Source organism: Rattus rattus, chromosome 12, assembly GCF_011064425.1.
Source record: "Rattus rattus isolate New Zealand chromosome 12, Rrattus_CSIRO_v1, whole genome shotgun sequence".
Taxonomy (NCBI): Eukaryota; Metazoa; Chordata; class Mammalia; order Rodentia; family Muridae; genus Rattus; species Rattus rattus.
In genome coordinates, this window is record NC_046165.1 from 9,321,533 (window position 1) to 9,343,488 (window position 21,956).

Consider the following 21,956-nt stretch of genomic DNA (forward strand, 5'->3'; position numbering starts at 1 on the left):
ATCTCCCACCTCCCAACTTTCTGGACTTTTTCTTTCTTAAAAAAATGAATACACAATTCCCCCCTACCCCTACCACAAAAAAATGAAAATCGAAACAAACAAAAGACCAATAAGACAAAGTCAAATAAAATAAAATAAACATGTATACAACACACACACACACACACACACACACACACACACACACGAGTTGGGTTGGGGGGTGGGACATTGTAACTATCCCTGGGAATAGGGCCTGCCCTGGAATGTGGTTGATATGTCCAGTGATGTGCCATTGAAGAGAACTGATTTTCTCTATGTTGGCAAGTATCAATTGCAAATTGTTTTACACTTAGTTTCAAGACCCTGTATCTACTTCTCCCTCATTGCTGGGACCCCATCTGGCATTCTTCCACCAACACAGCAGTGTCTTCATTTGCCTGTGCTGTAAATCTTAAAGTCAAGTAGAGAGAATCTTCCAAATTTGTGCTCTTTTTAAGACTGTTTGTTTATTCCGAGTCTCTTGTATTTGCATATGAATTTTAGGACTCTCTTGTTATTTTCTCCAAAAATGCCAGCTGGGATTTTGATAGAGAATAAATTGGATATGTAGATGAATTCGAAGATGATTGCCATTTAAACATCATTAACTCTTCTGATGCAAAAATGTGAGATTTCTTTCCATTTATTTGGTTGTCTTCACTTTTTAAAGTACGGTTGTGTATTTAAAGTTTTTTTTATGTGGGAGTTTTGGTCCTTTATTAAACTTATTTTGTTCTTTCTGATGTATTGTAAATGAGTTTTTATTTTCTTAATTTCCCCTTTGCATGGTCCATTGCTAGTATATGAGGTTATAATTGTCTTTTATTCTTAAGCAGAGATCTATTCTTTGTAAACATTTTGTTGATTCTTTTTGAGTTTCACACCAGTCCTGTTCATCTCCTCATCCCCTCATATCCTCCCTTTTACCTCAAAATCTCCCTCCAAATTAAAACAACACACAAGCAAATAAACAGCAACAGCTAGAAAAGGTTAGAACACATCTCAGAGTGGATGCTGTCTCATGCCACAGTGTGCTCCACAGTGTGTCCCTCTGTCCACACAAATGTCCATTTGTCCATTGTAAATGCTCATTGCAATGAGTCACTGGTCTGGTTCCTCATCTCTGGATTCTGTGACACCATTGATGCTGGATCCTCACCAGGACTCCTCCAGGTTATGCTGTTGTAGCCTTGTGTCATGGAGATCCTGAAACTTGGGAATAGCAGGACTGGCCCTTTCCTGGGTCCCAATCACTCACCAATGATGTAGATTTTGGGGTGTGCCATGTAAGATCCCTAAATCTGGGCCTAGGTGAAAACAGCTAGTGCAGCCTATCAGCTCTCCCTTATACGAATCTCCAGGGCAAGTTCTTCAGCACTGCTCTGGCTAGGCCACCCAATGTCACTATCAGCCGGAACACAATCAGCTCTTCTGCCCACATGGCTACATCCTTGACTTCAGAGCCAGCCTCACTGTGCTGCCCAGTCAAGGAGCAGAGTGAGGAGCTGGACTAGCTCTCCCTCACTATCAAGTAGTCTTCACTATCAGGATCACTCCACTGTTCTGCCAAAGTGAGGTGTGGGTCCTGTTTCTACAAGGGCTATACCCAGTGAGAGGGAAGGGCTACTTCTCCCTTCCTCCTGTTCTTGGGGCCAGCTCTCCATACTAGCACAGTTGGTGAGAGGGTGGGCATCACCCCCACACCCATACCACTTCCTGACTCTCTCATGCTTCAGCCATCAGAGATGACGCACCCATGTCCCCTACATCTTGACTGTGCTGCCCAGGCAAGGTACAGACCCAAATCTCCCAAGTGCTTCAGGCAGCAATGGACAGGGTCAGCTCACCAAACTCTTAGGACCTAAGAGCCACCTCTTGCAGGTGCCGCAGCTGGTGAAGAGCCGAGATAGCTGTCCAGAGCTCATAAGCTCATGGGCAGCTTTCTTGACTGCTGAATGTATTCGGGGTGAGGGAGCACATCCCCTTTGTCTCTGTACCACCTCACAGCAGATGAGTGGTGGGTTCAGCTCTCCCACCTACCTACATGGCCTTCCAGAAGGCTCATCCATATCATCAGGGACAGCTCCACTGTGGGACCACTCACCCAAGCGCTGCAAGCTGTGAGAGATGGAAAGAGCTCTCCAGAACACTGCATCCAGTGAAGGGCAGGGCCAGTCATGCATGATCCTGGGACATGGGAGTGGTCCCAGCGTCTTCCGCAACCAGGGACATTTTCATGTTCTCTTGTGGTAATGTGAACCACAGATATTGGCATCTACTCCTGCCACTTCATAGCCATAGTCATACACACAGACATGGCTCGATGTGGTGTCTTAGGCCGGAATCCCACCATGTCCCCAGGTGGCAACGCTGGCCATTCACCAGAGGCTGCTCCTCTCAACTCTTGGATTTTCAGTTTCATCTTTCTTCATAATGCTCAAGCAACTCCACTTCTCTTTTCTCCCATCTGGCCACCATATATTTGTATATTGTGGTGGCTCCAGCTACAGGGCTGGCCATGTGGCTAGCAGTACCCTAGGTGACAGCCACCATCCATACTTCATAGTGTGTTGGAAAGCAGATGTTTATGGCCCACCAGTGCCATGCACTGGAGGGCAGGTCTGTGGGTGGCAGAGTAGTCTACAGGTCTCTGTCTGTCTTCTTCCTTCTGTGCTGTGGTGCCTGAAATTGATTTGATTTGATTTATGCGAGTCCTAAGTAGAAAACAGCTTTGGCCAGCAAACCTGACATCAAGCTAGGATGAACAAAAGGAAGCCATTTGCTCTGCCCCAACTGATATAAGAGTAACACCACCACCAAGATGTCTTTGTGACCACTTCCAGGGTGATAGTTGTTATCTTATATCGGGCATTATTTATTGAGAACATTTATTAGTTTTATTATTTTGTCTTTCATATATATATAATATGAGGTGGCATTGTTCCAGTCTTTTGAGTTATAAGGCCTTTTGTTTCTTCTTCATTTCTTAATTACAAGAACGTCTACTGGATAATAGCTACATAGATGCTACCTTTTCTTCCCTAGTCACATTTAGCCGTAATAACCAGCAACAAGATATGATACTACATGACTGCCTAAATGTGTTTTGTGTTTATGTATATGTTTATATTTGAGCACACTCATGTGTATGCATATATGTGTGTTTGTGTGTGAGTGTGTGTGTGTGTGTGTGTGTGTGTGTGTGTGTGTGTGTGAGAGAGAGAGAGAGAGAGAGAGAGAGAGAGAGAGAGAGAGAGAGAAGAGAAGAGAGAGAGGGGTGGGGGGAAGCTCTTTAAATTAAGGTAGCTCTCTTTAGCCCAGCGTTCCTGAACATGGGTTTCTTTTCAAGGCTAAATGGTATTTATTTGCTGCTGTTTGACTGATCTTGGACTGAGGCTCATACCTCTAGCTTCTATTGCCTTCTCTGGACTTTGAACAATCTTTCAGACGTTGTATGACAATATCAGCCAACTGCAAATTTACCTGGATTTGTTCTTCCATCCCGGTGGTCTTGGCATTGTAAGAGATGCTGCTCAGTCATGGCGTTCTCTGGAGATGTTTTCTGCCAGGCTGAGTTGAGGAAGATGTGTATGACCTGATGGTGCTGCTTCACGCGCTCCTAAGTTTTCTTTGATTTTGTTAAACTGGTGCTTGCCGTGCCCCTCAACTTATTGTTAGTGTATTGAGCAATTTACCAAGACTTTACTAAATTTGACCAAACTTATAGGTGTCTTTCCTTGGCAAAGTTGCCATGAATATTTAATTCAGTATTCTGGACTCTTCTCCTTTCTGTCCTTTGCCTGGAGATTGCCATTACTAGAGGTTCTTAGGACAAACTTTGCTAATATGTAAAAAGAACATTTTTTTCTGAGTTAATAGATATTCATGACTTTAGATGTATAACTGAGGAAGACTACTCAAGTTTTGTTAAACAAAGAAGTATATAAGCATACAAGAAACCTGGATAAAAGTTAAACGAAGCCTCACAGATGGCTTCTAGATAGTTAATGAGATGTAACTGTAATATTTGTCACAGATATGGGTAAGTAGAACTATGTATTTTCACTCTTTTAAGTGCCTTCTACTAGAACCTTGTAACTACTATCTGTGCTCACACAGCATTCCTAGTGTACAATGTTGATTCAGATTGCCACAACCCCCTAGGCTGTGAGTGGAAGGGGATCGTCTATCAGTGCACCTCTGAAGAGGCTAAAACTTGACAAGAATACCAAGACTAGTGAACTACTTCCTTTTACAGTCGTTTTCAACCTTTCATGGCTCTCAGGTTGCAGTTCACTCTAGGATTGCTTCATATGTGGAGCAGTCACAAATGTATAGACCTAGAAAAAAATTTTACTGCAATGATATGATAATCTGTATTTGATATTTTTCATTTTCAAATTGTGATGGTTAGTATTAATTTTCAACTTCATACCTTTGAGATATGCCTCCACGCATCTGTGCAATGGATTTTCTAGATTAAGGTTAGCTCCTGAGATTATCTATGAGGACCTGTCTTTATTGAGTTCATTGATGTAGGAAGATCCATCTTAACTGTGGGCTTTGACATTCAAGGTAAACTGAGGTTGGTATAGAATTGGCAAATGACTGGGGTCACCAAAATATTCCCTGGGCGGTCAGAGAAAAAGAAAGTTGTAATTGTGGGCTTTTCATCTGCACCTAATTTCCCTAAATAATGACTGTGAGAGTTAATATTTCATGAATAAATGAAATATTAAGCTTTTGCTTGCTCCCTGAGTAGCTGATAACTTAATTACCTACCCATTTATTCTATTCTCAGACATGGCACATGGTTGGTTACCTTTTCTGTTTCTTGGGACGACCTCCTTCAGTGATCGGGGCAAATCTCTCCTCACTTGACTCTATTCCAGAAATCCTCTCTCTGTACTGGAACTTCCACTGCACTAATTCGTGTTAAGCTAATAGCTCAACAACATTTCATTTGACAGGTGATGCTTCCATACATTGCACAAGAGTCTCTCTACACTTTTCCCTTTTAGCTTAATAAAAAGCTCTTTCCCTTACCATAATAAACTACACACAGTAATAACCACTATGAAGACTATCAGGTAACGTTATATTTATTATGTCCTGTCCATATGCATTTAGCGACTTAGGAAAAACTACTCTACTATCAATTTTATCCTGAGGAGTTCAAAGTTCTTCCTAAATTAATTTATATCATAACTTGCATTAACAACCTATGTCTTAGGGTTGGGGATTTAGCTCAGTGGTAGAGCGCTTGCCTAGGAAGCGCAAGGCCCTGGGTTCAATCCCCAGCTCCGAAAAAAAAAGAAAAAAAAAAAAAAAAAAAAAAAAAAAAAAAAACAACCTATGTCTTCTTAGACATAAGAACAAATTTTGACTCCTAAACAGCTTAAACTTAACTTTGAGACTATAACTATCTAGTCTTCAATGCCATCAGAGCCCTGTAAAGTAATAAATATTACCTGAGTCTGCAGGAAGTACAGGGAATCAGCCTCCAAAATTACAGGAATGTCAGCGATGACTGGCTTCCTGGACACTGCCCCCAAATTGAGCCGTGTCTTTGTAGCATCATCCTCAGCCTTCTGGACCAGAATATCTGACAAACCTTTTTATGAAACAGGAAAAAAAATGAAGGATGCTTACCCTGTGTTGGCAAAGTTTGCCATCAACTTCCCTGCACCTTCAGTGTCCAGTCTGGACGGCATATTGTCAACATTTGAAGCAAGGGCTGCTTCTTGTCCAGAGCCATATTTGCAGTAAATTCCACAAGGAGTTTGGTCCTTCAATGCTCATCATCTTCTTTGAAGTAGAATGTGGTGCTGTCGAGAGTTGACATGCCTCACTGCCATAAAGATCCTTTTATTTGTAAAATATCCTTAAATGCCATATCCTGTAGCTCCAAGGATTTTAAAGACCATCTACCTATGATACATCCGAATAGGGAAATATTGCTTGTTTCTAGCTAATTACTCTTTTTTCAACTTTAGAAAAATATTTCTGTAATTAACTAAACAATATCTAACATGATCACGAGTTTGATTGTCTGACTTGTGTTTCCTAATTATTCTAAACAATTTGTAATGGCAGTTTTCAATAGGACTAGAACTTAACATTGCCTTTTTAAGAACTGCATTAAGTACAATACCTTAACCAGGAGTGATACATAGTATGTTGTAACCAAATATAACTTATTTCTGTATCAATATATAAATATCTATACCAATGTGGAATTTTTGGCTTGTAGTAGCTCTAACAATTTAAGAGTAGAATCAACAATCTACTCTTTGTGCCATTATCACAATGCCCCTCCTCTTTTCTTCATTAGTTCTCCCTTTCCCCCTAACACTAGATAGGAGAGAAAGAAGGGTAGCGGAAAGAAAATGAAGGTAAAAAAAAAATAAATCCCCAATTTAAACCTCCTTGTTGTGTTTCTTCCCTGTCCAAGACCATAACAACTTGCAACTATCTCCCTTAAACAACAACAAATATCCCTCATCCATCCAATGACCAGAACCAATCCACCCCAATCCATCTCTTGGAATGGTGGCGTTGCTCTCTTAAAATTGCTTCCTGCTGATTTTTTTGGGGAGGGGGAGGCCCATAAAAAATGGAATGTTTGTCAGTCTTAAGAGAGCTATTTGCAGCATTTGCTTTCCAGTTTCTGCATGCTGAGAAAGTTCAGGGTATAACTGAAGTCCTGACTGGAACAGTCTGTGAGGCATACCATCATGGTTGTGCTAAGTAGTGGGCCATATTTCATAAGTTCTAAACCTGTTTCTTGTTCCTCTTGCATGGCCTTCAATGCCCTGAACACTTTGTTCTGTATAAAATAGAGAGGGAACGGTGAATCCTGGCATGTATGCATTGACTGATTGTTCCTGATCATGGGTGTGATATGATTAGCTGCTCCTCGTTTCTGGTACCTTGACTTCTTTACAATGGTGGACTGAAGCTTAGGCTTGTGTTCCAAAGAAAATTCTCTCCTTTCAGGTGCTTTGGTCAGGATAATTTTTGTAGCATCAGGAAATAAAATTAAGGGACACATATTTTTTGCAAATAGTTTCTTTATATAAAGATGTATTCCACTTTCACTCCAACTTCCTTTGACATTGGTGGGAATTAACATTATAATATTTTAAGGAGACTTTGAGATGAAAATTTTATAATAATTATTAATTGAAATAAATATGGCAAAATAGCATGCCTAAAATAAAATTTGTGGAGTCCAGTTTTTGCTAAGCCCAAACATAAAACTCTATGTAGCTCTGAAATAAAAAGGTTTATTGAGCTACTAGACAGTAGACAAAGGAGTGAGCATTTTTTGTGACATATTGATCTGAGCACTACAAGTACCTCCAAGAAACAGCAGAAAATTTCCATCAGATCAGGGTTGATAGTATTTCTTACTGATGTGGAAGGAAATCATTATATGTACACTGATATTCTATTAAACCTGGCGGATAGAAAGGAATAGGGACAGGTTTAGTATAGAAGCATAATTAGTAAAGAGAAGAGCTTATCCCCTTCTGGGTTGGTTTCTGTTAACCTTTCAAGATTACCTGTGAAGACAGGAGGTGACAATCTTTTTTGACTACTGGGATTTAAGTGTCAAGTCTTTCGGCTGATTTGCCTATAGTTGTAAACTTACCCTTACCTTTTTCCTCTTTGTATCCAAATTCAAATTCAAAAAAATTTGCAGGATTTTCCTTTGTTGTAATAACTGGTTTAGATTGTAAGTGATTATTTGGACTTTTACTAATTTAAAGGCCATTGTCGCAAGAAAGGATTCAAATAGCTTGTGCAACCTTTGATCTATTTAGGGAGGAAAGTTAAATATGCAAATGGTGGTAATATAAATTTGTGTTACAGAAAAACTTTCTTCCAATTATTGAGATCAAAGAAGCAGAGGGAGGAGTTTTCACCCCTTTTCTGTCGCAGGGATAAAATGGTCCAGGCAATTTATGCAAGAGAGTGTTTATTTGAGCTTAAACTTCCAGAGGTTTCAGGTCCATAATGTAGGGGAGCATGTCAATAGGCTTTAGGCAAGAGATGTCATGTATGGCAGCAGGAGCAGGAAACTGAGAAAACAAACAGGAACTCAGAGGCTTTAGAGTCTCAAAGTAGGCCTCCAGTGACAAAATTCCTCTAAAAAGTCACACCTTTTAAATCTTCCCAAACATTGCCACTAACTGGAGGCCAAGTATTCAAATGTTTGAGATTATGAGGGACATGTTCTTCAAGCCACAACAATTGAACTCACTAATTATGAAAGGACAAAAACAGAGCAGAACCCCAACAAATAGTTCGCTTTTCCAAATTATTGTTACTTACTTGGTTTCCTTTTCATTGGTTACTGTGGTCCACATAGAATAAGACACCTCTCTTTCTTGTTTCCATTAAGGAAAAACTAATTTAGCCATATATTAATGGTGAGTAGAACCTAGTTTATAAAGATTTTCATGACAACATTGTTTATGGAAGATTATTAAATATTTAATGTCTCTTGATAGAAGATTGGTTCAATAAACTATGTAACCTTCACAGGAAAAGCTTTATACATCAATTACAATTATTTTTGAAATTGGTTTATTGATCTAGAAAAGACTCATGATATACTACAAAATGATGTATATGGGTTAAACAACAAACACAGAATCATCACACATTTGAATAGTTATGTAAACATATGGTCTTGAAATCCTTCTCTCTCTGTCTTCTATAGAAACCATCAAATTAGTCACACAGTACCAAATTTTCTCAAACAACTCCATCTCCTAAATATTCCATATGACACCAAACAGTGCCATCACCTGTGGCCCAAATGTGCACATACCTGAGTCTATGAGGGTACTTCTTTATTTAAGCCACAAAAATGACAATAACTTGAGTTGACTTTTTGGGTCCCCAACAATTGGGTGAAGGTATCCCACACCCGACACTGGAATTTTCATTTGACATATTATACATAGTTTCTCTGAAGACCATTATTTCCTGTATAGAATATATCCAATTAACCTTCTGTGTTTGTGTAGCAAGTATTATTTTCATATAATTTCACTTCACCACATTTGATGAAAGTATCAGATATTCTTGAAAAACAATTTATAAACTGGGAAACTGAAGTACTAAAATTGCACACAATCCAATTTCATTAAATACATTTTGTTGTGAGCTGTGAATCAGGCACAGCGCCCATGCTCACAGGCTAGACGGTGCGAGCTGTGATGCAGGCCTCCACCTGCATTCTTGTTGATCGTTGTGAGTGTTCAGTTCCAATGCTGCCCTGTGCTCTTCCTTCTTTTTCTGAGGTAGCCCTTGAACTACAGAAGCCCAGAAAATCAGCTTCTTTATTCTGTTCCTGTTCGGCAATCAATTTCCAGGGTGACAACACTTGTTTACCCCTTTTTAAAAGTGTCTCTGAGAAACTCCATGAGAAAAGAGAGAGTACTGTCAAACCAGCTTGTGGAATTTTATCATTGACTTCATGCCCTTTGGTTTTTATTCTTTCAGAGCAGTCAATCAAAGTGTTATTTGTTACTAAATATCATGACAGATCATTTCTGAATGTAGAATATGTTAATTCTAGAAAATTAATGAATCCCAAAACATTGTTGACTAAATATTTATAATAGGATAGTATATTGTCCTCCCCAAAGTATAAAAGCTACACATTTCACTATTTTTAATTTTACACATAAAAAGATCATAATACTCAATTCTACTCAGAAAAGTCATGTCCATGTAAGTGATAAAGAAATTGAAAATTTAAACATGGATGAAGTCGTAACTAAAATCATTAGTGCCTTTTATAGAATAAATAATACTATATTATAATAGAAACCATCAAGTGAGGCAAACTTATAAAGGTATTAGTAATGTTCAATGTTTCATTGTTGAGATCTAGAAATCTAGAAAGATATTTAGGGATGGTTTGGCTTGAGGACACAACTTTATGAAAGGTGGCTGCAGTTCTAATAGTCACAGGACTTGCTCAAGGTCAGACAGGAAATTGGATCTAAAATATCTGTAATACATGTTCTGTTTTCTACTGTTTTCTATGCTGTAAGTCAATAATGGAGTTGACTGTCTGTCAGATGACTACACTGGGATATCTGGTATATGGATTCTCCTCGGGATACTACGTTTTATTGTTAGAACTGAATTTAATATGAAAGAAAGACAATGAGAAGGAAGAAGAACAAGAAAACATTTGAATTCCCTGAAAAACAAAACAGCATGTATCCAAGTTATATTTACCCATGAGATTCTGAGAAATGCAGCAAAAGGAAGGGGTTAAAGCCTGACTGTCTTAAAATACTTACTTAATGCTAGGAAGTCATCACTGAATCAGAAAAATGATTTGCTACTTAGAAATACCCATGTGTGAATAACTTTAGCATAAAATAGTAATACACCATTTATTGTCAGTGTAAGTTCTCACCCCATTGCGGACATGCTTTGTCCTCTGGTATAACCAGACAGAATTGTCTGCATGTACCGGTCAAAAACACCTTCCAACAGAATTCTAAGCTATCATATTAGAAAAACAGTTTATATTTAGCCCTTGAGGCACAGTGAATATCATATTATATGCACTAAGAAGGAGAACTCACCCTGGATAAGCCCTGGCAGTTACACATTTGTCCAACGTTTCTTCCCTTTCTGATCTCTATTCAAGTGCTCTCGTAGCCTTTCCTTCACCGTCTACTTTCCATGCCAACAGCTGTCAACAGACAGGGTGCAGAAGGAACTAATACCATCTCAGAAATGTATTCATTGTAGCAGAAGGCACCATGGAAGGGGTCCATGAATCTCTACTCGTCAGGGGACAGGTGGGTCCCTAATTAAGGGGGCATTAACCTCCCCTCTAAGTCATTTCAGGGAATTGATGTAGTTTGTCTCAGTTTTTACAGGAGAGAAGACATAAACCCAATGAAACAAATGAAAAGAAAATCAGTGTGAGAAGGACTATCTGGAGGCCCAAGGAAGATGCAGCTTTCATTGACTTTGCTGAGTGGCCCTTGGAACTCTGTGACCACAACTGTGGAACTGGGTGTTTTAGAAAATGGAATACTGTTCACAGAATCTCCTTGCATTCATTTTGTAACATGGTGTATATTTACTTACGTACATCATTTTATTTTTCCCATTTTATGGTACTTGTTTTAGTTGGGTCATCTTGAAAATATCTGAAGACTTCTTTTTTTCTCTACCGTTCTTCATTGATGCTAGACCAGTGCTTTCCATAGCACATATAAAAGCACACAAAAGTCAAAATTTACTTACCAAATTATCAAAGATATGCATATGGTTCACCCATTCCTTCTCTTTTCAGGAGTTCTGACTCTTGTAGATCTTCTGTGTTATATTTAATTCTCTGCTTCAAATGGCAATATCTCTTTTTCCCTGAACTTTGGTACAGTCAAGGTAAAACTTTTGTTGGAAAGGCACAATGGGTAATCTCCTAAATTTCTGACAAAACACATCCGAGTGTTACAAGATGGAAGATAAGAATAACACACTTGCAAATGTATGTACTAATATTATCAGCTTAGTCTATTCCAAGTAAGTTATTGTTGCACTGATATGAGTGCATTAATTATGCTATGTGAACATTTTAATTCTTTTGTAGAAAGAGAAGTTTTAAAAATAGTGTTCCACTAAATCTTAATTTTAAAACCAATAGTAATGGCAAAATTCACTTACTGTTTATCCTTAGGAAAGCAAAAATCTTTCAATCAGCAAATTGTGCTTTATCAGTACTCTAATTAGAAATGCATTACACGCGATAATAAGCATTTAAAGAAAATGTTGATAAGCCCAAAGACTCACATACCAGTACGGATTATTATTGTCTCATAGACCCCATATAACTGCATATGAACACATACTTGACAATCCGAGGAAACACTGACTTCATTGCACACTGTTAATTTCTTACCGCGTAACAGAAGTCCAGGGTAAATTCATGTTGTAAGAAGGAAATGTTTTCATTGTCCTTGAAGAGTTCAAAGATAAAACAGTAACTTAAGTTTCTGAAACCAATAGCCTAATTTAGTCCTTCCTCAAGTGTCCTTAGTGAACACTTCAGGAAACAAGTAGCTGGGTAAAATATCTTAACTTCTGCCCTTTAGTGACGAGTAAAACCTAGTCAGTTCAACACGTGCACAAGAAACTTCGGCACAAAGCGTTGATTCAAAGGCTGACCCAGAGACGGTAAAGCAAGAGTCCCATTTACTTGCCACTGTTCTCCCATTCCTTCCTTTCCACTCCTTCTTTTCCCCCAGCTCTTCCTCTCCCAAATCCTTCACTCTTCCCTTGGCCTCTCTTTTTTTTAAGTTTTCAAATTTCTTCTTTAATTTTTTCCTGTGTTCTACTGGTGAAGAAGTTATTCTCCTCACAGGAAACAACAAAGTGACTTCATGATTCCATGAGAGTTACAAATGCGGTTTTCTCTTTTACATAGTAGCAGATTTTTTGGGGGAGTGTGTAAAGAATTTGAACATGATTTCCGCATGTGAGAGATAAAAAAAAACTTTTTGAACAAAGTGGACACACACACACACACACACACACACACACACACGTACACTTTTCAATATGCTTCTAGGTGAACATGAAGTTTGACAATGATGAATCATGGAGTCAATCGCACTTTGATTTAAAAACACTTGTTTCACTTGTTTAGAGACTTAAATAATTCTGGAGAGTTTTTGATGTTAAATACCTGTGTTTCTTTTCTCTTGCTATGGGACAATATTGCTTCTGAGCTAGAAATAGCTTTTACAAAGGCATCATCACACTTACCAATCTAATTATACAATCATTAGTTGCATGGCATCAGACAAATTTCATACTGTCCCTAAACCTATCTCCTCTCATTAGTAATATTCAGATGATGTTATTGGATGATCAAAAGAGAATGCACATAAATTCAATGAACTCACTTATCACTATGCCTATGCAGAATAATGGGCAAGTAATTGTTATCTATGATTCTTAACCAACTCCTCCTCCTGAGATGTGAAACACCCAGCTAAAGTCTAAGGGTTCTTCTTATTGGCTTTTACATTTTCTTTTTTCTCTCTTTTTCTTGGTTGCCTTCTCTTTCTTAGTCTCTCCCCCTGCCCCTACACGTGTGTGTGTGTGTGTGTGTGTGTGTGTGTGTGTGTGTGTGTGTGTGTGTGTATGGAATTTCTGGTGTTAGGGAATGAATTCAGAGCCTTATGTATATTATACTGAGCTACACTTCCCAACTCTACACTGAATTCTGTGATTACTTCAATGTGTATAAAAAATTACTCATGGCTCAGATTAAATCATGGCTTTGTAAAAATTATCCAATATAAAACAAGAGTAAAAAATTCGATGTTTTGATATTTTTTAAGTCTTCATGGAAATGAGATGTTTACTTATATCATTGCTTAAACCCTTTTAGATATCATTTATAGAAAATACTCAGATGAAATTTGCAACTATATAAAGAAAAAGTCAGTGTTGTTGTTTTTATTTGTCTAAAAATCCAGTCATCTTTGAGAGTAAGAGGTTATATGAGACCCTTTCTTTTACATGAAAGAACTTTGTACACCATGAAATGCTATATAAGTAAAAATGTCACCAAGTGGGATATTAAAGGGTGGATATCCTCACCAAGAATACTAAAAATGATGCCCGAGGCTCTGAAAGAAATTCTGAAAAGATCCTAGGGATCTGAGCTCTCACAGCAGTGTCAGGACATGTGTAGTCTCCAAAGTGGATAGCTGGAGGTAGACATCAGACACTCGAGAACATAAATATTCCCATTGATTCTATCGATTGTGTTACTTCTCTGCTCTCACCCATCTCCCGTAATGCCCAAAATTACCTTCAACAAGGGAATTTTGTCAATGTACATCTAAAACTCCCGACCTGTGTTTGTTGGTTTTCAAAATTAGTTTCCCTTAATTTGGGGACCCAGACACTTTTCTACAGAAATCTAACTTCAACAGCATCAAGAATGCATGAGTGACTTAATATTCTATTTTTCCTGGGACAGTGATCTGAGTAAAGGGTTGAGATTACAGACAAAAATCATAGAAAAAATAGGTTTAACTTTGTAATTTGTGGAGTGTGGTAGTTGAATGCAGACGAACAGTCAAGAACTAATCATTTCTGCCTGGAACCGTAGCCTGAGAAAACCACACAGAGAATCGGCAGGGAAATGCTGTTTCCAGTTTAAAACATGTTGAATAGACACTAGAGCCTAGTCGAACAGTTAAGAAATGCTGTGATTTAAACTGACAACTCTCCAGTCACCGAATTGAGAACCTTAACTAAGGTTTATCACAGATTTTTTTTCCTGATTAGGGAAAATTAATTCTCCTTCTGTCTTGTTGGCTGTTTGAGTCCTTTGTGACCCTTTGTCAGAGGTCATTTTGAATTCTTTCGGATTATTTGCTTAAGAAGCTCGGCATTTCCTTTCCCTCTCCCTTTGCTTTGTACTCATTATATTTCCTGGCCACAGATGGATGTAATACTTCTTAATAAAAGCTGGCCAATTTCTTCCTCCTTAAGTGCAGCTTTAGACATGTCCTATCAGTGTCTGCTGAGGTAACGGAGAAGTTAGGGATGGTGGATTAGGACCTTCCTGCTGAGAACATAGGAGGAAAACTAAAACACTGCACACTGCCTGTTCTATCTTATTACTCACAGGAAGATAGGCACCAGACCTTACCCACAGACAGCAAACTGCTTGCTCTGTAGGACGCTTTCTTTAAAAGGTAGTGAATGACATTTTGAAAAAGCCAATGAAGTAGGAGTAAACTTTCGTTAGGAGAATAAAATGACCAAAATATTCTTTAACATTTTTCATCAAATAATCAACGACTTTATTGGAGTAGATAAGTGTGCTTTTCTGACATAGCTAGATGTTTTAGGAAAAGACAAAAGAGGAACAGAGCCATGATACGACAGTGCATTTCAAACGTTAAAGGGACATCACAGGGGCATCCCTAAGTCACTAAGCTCAGTAGAGGAGGTTTCGTGGGAGAACACATTACCAAGCTCCTTCAGTGAATTTATGTGAAATCGCTCTGCTAATCTACTGTATAGCTCACAGACCTGTAGCAACTTCTTGATTTAACTCGCAAAAATGTATCACCTACAATGCATGCATAATACTTGCCTTTGTGTGCTTTGACTTAATGTTATTTTTATTCCCAGTACTTTAAAAAATACTACTTATCGTATTCCGTGCTTGGCAAACACACCCTCAAATGGCAACATTCTCAACACTGAAAGGAAAGGGTTTGATTGAGCAGAGCAGAATTACAGATACACCGAAGCCTTCTTATTAAAAGTCACTTCTGAGTTTTCATAGTTTAGATTGAGTGTTAGAATTTAAGAAGTTTTAAGTTAGACGCCAAGAAGACAGAGTTTGAAACAGACTATCAGAGTCTTGATTGATAGGAACGCTGTGGACATTCCGTTGGCTTCTAAGAAGTTACTATCGCATACTTTCCTGTAATTTCCATCGGTATTTTAAGAGTTCTTCTTTTCCAGGCATAAAGAGATAGGGGATAAGTCAAGTCTGCAGTAGGGTATGTCTTGAAGAAGAGCTCCATTACCAAAGCCAGGGAAGAAACATCAGCGTCCCCATCAGCAGGAGCGTCATAGACGCAGTTCCTGACCCGCATCCCGCACCGGTTGTATCCAGAGTACTTCCACGGTCTGCTCGATGAACTTGTTTGACATCGCTGAAGTTCATGCTGTCTGGCATCCCTGGAGGACCAATAAGAAAGCACAGGGTGATGCGGGGCATGGAACCCTCGAATGGTTCTTAAACCTGAGAAGCAGGTTATTGGCTTCTCTGTTTTCACTCAGACTCCAAGCCCTGTGCTTCACAATCAGTCCCGCCCTAAGCATATTGTAGATATAATATTTTATAAAGGAGGCACCCTCTAAGAGCAAAGCACAATCTTTTTTTGAACAAAATTGCGTTGAGACTATTTCTGTGATGTCATTGATTGGTAAAGAGAAAATAAATTTAATGAAATAAATGTTGGGGAGGGCGGCAATTGGGGGAGGGTGGGGAGGGGAACACCCATAAGGAAGGGGAGGGGGGAGGGGGATGTTTGCCCGGAAACCGGGAAAGGGAATAACACTCGAAATGTATATAAGAAATATTCAAGTTAAGAAAAAAAAAATTATCCTGAGATAGTCCACTACTGCTTTTTTCCATTGTGGCAACTATAGACTGGCAACAAGTTTTTCTCATGAGAATTCAACTACGTAAGAGGAAATAATTAAATAAGTCTGTTTAAAGGTGAACTTCTGGATATTACCTCATTTCAGAACAAAGTAAGCTTGCTTACTTATTTTTATTGTTCAATAAATTTTATTATTAAATACATGTATTCAGTAAGATGTGTTATGATATAATACAATGTGAAATAAACACAATTGAAGCTTTAAAATTTACTTTCTTAACAATTTTGAAATGTATAGTACAGGTATTATGAGCTATACTTGATCGTGTGTATTATGTGTGAAACGCTTGTCTTCTGCCTGAATTTTATACTTCCTTTCTGAGACATGGTCCTGTTTGACAACCATCTCTTCTGCAGCCAGAAGCCTAGAAGCTCTAGAAAACCCTGGAAAACAGCATTCTGTACTCTATGAGTGTGACTGCTTAGATTTCACATATGAAACTGTGCATAGGACACTATTAAAATAATATCCACAAAGCTATAAATTGTGTAGTCATTATGTACACACAGAGGCATGAAGAAAGCAATATAGATATCTGTGACTATATTAGAGAACTTGTCAACAGGAACATTGTCAATGAAGGATGGAGATGAAGCACTTGATTTAAATATAAAAAGAAAGGCAAATGAATTAATCCATTTACTTTTATGTATATGAGTATGCTGTATTCATGCATGCAAGAAAAGGCCATCAGATCTCATTACAGATGGTTGTGAGCCATCATGTGGTTGCTGGGAATTGAACTCAGGACCCATGGAAGAAAAGTCAGTGCTTGTAACTCCTGAGCCATCTCTCCAGCTCCTCAACTTACTTTTAAATTGCTATTCCTCTGTGTTATGGACTCTGACAGGCTGTGTAGGGAACAGTCCATAATGATTTACAATGAACCAATTGTTTTCTTCGGGTGGTGCTAGTGTGAGGTACCCAGGGAATTGCTGGTTTATTCCTCATTATCCAGTGTCGCCAATGCTCTAAGGCCATGCGACTCTGAGTTATCTCACGATATACTGCTATCCATCACAATGAACAGGATTCAACTCAATGTTAGTGCAGCCACAAATATTGACATCATAATTACACTGAGACTGAGAAAAAGTTCGCATATAAGGAAAATTCAATATTTATGTAATTAGGTCAATACACATATATAATTCAGAAGGTAAGCCCTACTGCATTCAGGGATGAGAGCATTAAGACCAAGCAAGCTCATCAGATCTGATGTATTGATTTTTCAGCCCGAGTTCAAGCATTGTTATGCATTGTTTGGGTACTTGTTTTGCCCTTCTGTGTCATTAGGCAAGATGAATAAACTAGCAATTCATTTTTTTTATAGGGAAGGGAGTCAAATGTGAATATTTTCATCATGGTTTTAAGCCTCTTGCTGAGCGAGAGCTTAACAAGGAGCTGAGAGGACTCTAGTAGTTTAGAAGATGCCTTCTCTCTGGGTGATTTGGGCAGGAATTTTTACAGGAACTCCCACCACACACACACACACACAGACACACACACACACACACACTTGATGAAGAGATGATCCTTGAGTGTTCATTCTGCTTTGTTTGATGACAGATGTGAATGTATACATTTTATTGGGATGAACCAGGGATTAAATACCTTTTATGGGAAGGAATGTCCAGGAAGGGAAGCTTATTGGATGAATTCTAGGATGCTATCAAGATATCTCATTAGCATGGAGAATTCAGTCAGTTTGCAATTCAGCCTCACCACTGGGGTGCTGGAATGCCAACATGCCACTCAGGGAAGGCAGAATGCTTTCTAGGTTAAGGGTCCCAGTCCATGTAAGAAATAGCAAGATCTCGGACAGATCCTCAGACAGAGTTCTCAAACTCCTGTGTACCCTGATGTTGCTGGGGACCAGTGGAGTTGAGAACAGAGTCTGCAGGCACACATTGAGCTGAGGACTGAGGTAGAATCTGGTTTGCCTTTAAGTGAGTGCAAATGTATGGAGGAGCTGGAACAGATCCCTTGTTCAGGAAATCTAGGCAAGGTTCTTTAGGACTAAGTCCTTTCCCCATAGCAATTCTTGATGAAAGAGTTTGTCCAAACTATATTATTTGTGGTGAATGAGAATGCCTATATGTCTTAGTCAGGTGAATCAGAGATTAAATACCTTTTACAGGAAAAAAAAATGCCTGGGAAAGGAAGCTCATTGGCTAAACACTGGGGGACTCTCTAGATACATCATTAGCATGGAGAAATGTAGGTCTTTATGCAATATGACTGGTTGTCATGGTCCTCTTCATAGGGTGTCATGGGAATGTGTTCCCAGAGCTGATTCTAACACCTACCATTCTCAATTATAAGATTTACCAGAGATTTTTATTTGCTTTGACTTTACCAGGTTCTGTCTGGTGGCATGGTTTCACTTGCCCCACAGAACTCCATGGATCGTTGCTACTTGACCCAGTGTCCATGGTCTTCTCACTAGGGTGTCATAATTACGTGTTCCGGGGCAGGTAGAGGTGGGTGGGGAATGGTTCCACTCCTTCTCTCCTCAGTTCTGAGATTCCCATGGTTTGAGCTCACTCAACCTTACCATTTCTCATGCCTGTCTGGTAGCGACGTCCCATATGCCCTTCCATCATCAACTATCATGTGAGCAGAATGGTGTTTGACTCGATGCCTCAAGTCAGACAAGGTCTGCACTGCTTTAAACCCAAAGCTGTGTTTTAATATCCGAGGTAGGTATGCCATTAACTAATTTAGTAATCTTAAGGTTTATGTCCTCAAAATAATATGTGAACATGCTAAGTTCAGCTGCAGTTATGAATCAATCCAGTCACAACCTGGCCCTACTGTTTGTAAGTCACTTATTTGGCTGAAAAAGGCAAGCAATACTATTATCCTTTTCTTTAAAAAATTTAATTAAGTTTGGAAATTATGCCAAAGCTAGCCAAAGACATAAAAGAAAAAAAAAACTGTTCTAGAATACATTACACTAATATATTAAATAAAAACAAAGTAAAATTTGAATAACCTTTTTAGTACATAATAGCAATATGCCAATGAACTGATAAAACCATATATTTTTTCTGCTAGTAGTTTTTAATCTAAGTGGAATAACAAAGGTTGTGCTATTGGAAAGTTGAATAGAACCTTGAAATTTGAGTGCTTTTGTGACAGGTGGTGCTATGAAGGACATATAAATGATGAACTGTGTTCAGGGAAGTCAGTGTTAAGGAGATGGTGCAGTGTGTCAACTTACCTAGAGATAGCTGCAATATATTTGCTATGGAAGTTCATATACATTGGCTCTCATGAAGTAATTCTCATAGAGTATGCAAGGCATACAAATTTGTGTTGAAGAATTAGAGGATCGAGCAGCAGTGAAGGTGGACTTGAAATTTTAAACTATGAAGCTGGGGTGTGTTCAAATCTTCTATAACACAGACTCTGCACTTTATAAGACACTAGCATCAACATTTATGTTGAAATCAAATTCGGTTTTGTTCTCTTACTCACTGATGTTTGGAATGGCTGATTATGTGCTAATTTCCTCTTAGTCAAACAACATGAAGTATTTCAATGTAGAGGACATGTGGCAGGTAGATCATGAATACATTGGCATTTTCACTGAGGTAAGGAGGAATGAGATTTTTCTGTATTTACCCCCTTTTTCATCTATTTATATACTATGAAATTTCTCCAACTTTTACTAAGTCACGAAGACTGTGCCTAACGATGTTATTTTAAAAAAGGTAAATTGCATCATCTTGAGTTGTCAATTTGTTTACTTATTCCAAAATCTAGACATGAGGTCTCAGAGACGGTACTAGAGTGTCAGTACATAGTATTCAATGATCATGATATTACAGTGGGGTGAATAGAAAAGACAAAAACAAAATGTTTACATTAGGAACCTTTTTCAAAATTCTTAAAAAGACGGGAAGATTAATGTTGAAAGTATGACCACAGCCCCTTCCACCCTGTCTTTTCTGCCAGGACAGAGTGCTAGCTAGTCTGCTCCCGGAAGAGGCTATAGCCTGAGGCATACCAATGGATGTGCTGTACTCAGAGCATATGGTAAGAACCCTCCTGAAGTTCCAAGCTGCCACTGGGAGCCCAGTGGACTCAGGGGCCCACCATCCCCTAAAGCCCCTGCTGTCCGAATACCACTCCCCTTCCATCCTGTCCATTCTGCTGGGACAGACTGCTAGCTAGTCTGCTTCCCAGAAGACACCATATCCTGAGGTATATCAGAAACACTGTTGCACTAAGAGTACAACACATCCTGAGACACCTTGGAGATCTGCTGCACATAGTGCATTTGAAACCACAGCTAGAGACATCCTAGGAGATCCTCTGCACCCAGGACATCGCACTAGATCCACTGCACCCATGACATCACAGCTTGAAGGCATTCCAGGAGCACCTCTGTACACACGGCAACTGGGCAACACAGACACCACAGGCTGAAGACTTCCCCGGGGCTCTTTGGCATGTAGGGCAACTGATACAGAAGACTGAAAGCCTCTCTGGAGTTCAGCTGCAAACAGGGAAGCATAAACCACAGTCTATATGCCACTAGAGAACAGCTTCACAAGGACAACAGTTCAACTGCTCCTCTGAAGACCTAACAGTCTGAAGTCTTCCCAGGAAATCTACTACACCCAGGGCAACAAATCAGCAGCTTCTTTGCCTCTCTGAGTACCCTACAATTGGACCACCCTACAGGAGGTCTTCTATAGCCAGGACCACAGGTCTACCAGGAGACCTGTAGCAATCTAGTGACAAAAGAGGCAGACTCCAGACACAGTCCAGCAAACACCAGGGATAACCAAGCACAAAACCATAAGCAACAGAAGCCAATATACATTGGCATGATCAGATCCCAGCCCCCCCCCCCACAAGCCCTGAATATACCAACACACCTAAAAATCAGGAAGCTGACATAAAATCCTATCTCATGAAGATAAAAGAGTCCATTAAGGAGGATATAAATAACTCACTGAAAGAAATACAGGGAAATACAGGTAGGTAGAAGCCCTTAAAGAGGAAACAAATAAATTCCTTAAAGAAATACAGGAAAACACAATTAAACAGGTGAAAAAATTGTATAAAGTGGTCCAACACCTAAAAGTCAAAGAAGAAACAGTAAAGAGGACACAAATGGAGGCAAATCTGGAAATTAAAAACCTAGGAAAGAGGTCAAGAATTAAAGATGTATCACTAACAGATTTTAAGAGATAGAAGAGAGAATCTCAGGTGTAGAAGACACCTTAGAAGAGATTGACACAGCTGTCAAAGAAAATTCAAAACCAAAACTTCTGACCCAAAACATCCAGGAAATTCCTGACACAATGAAAAGATGAAATCTAACAATAATTTAAATAAAGGAGAACAAAGACTCCCAGCTCAAAGGACATGAAAACATTTTCAACAAAAGCATAGAAGAAAATTTCCCCAACCTAAGAAAGGGATGGCCATAAAGGTACAAGAAACCTATAAAATGCCAAACAAATGGTACTAGAAAAAAATCCTCTCATCACATAATAATCAAAACACTAAACACGCAGAACAAAGAAAGAATATTAAAAGCTGCACAGGACAAAAGTAAAGTAACATACAAAGGTAGACCTATCAGAATTTCACCAGACTTCTCAACAAAGACTATGAAATCCAGAAGGGCGTGGTTGGAGGTCATGCAGACCCTAAGA

General features: G+C 39.0%; 1 long non-coding RNA gene across 1 annotated transcript in view; it reads right to left on the minus strand.

The window, feature by feature from the left end:
* Window positions 1–14,863: 14,863 nt before the first annotated feature.
* The window catches only part of LOC116913423, a 51,778-nt gene continuing 44,685 nt past the window's right edge, over window positions 14,864–21,956 (minus strand). Inside the window, exon 2 of the long non-coding RNA XR_004389615.1 lies at window positions 14,864–15,789. This is a non-coding gene — a long non-coding RNA (uncharacterized LOC116913423). The remainder of the gene's footprint in view (window positions 15,790–21,956) is intronic.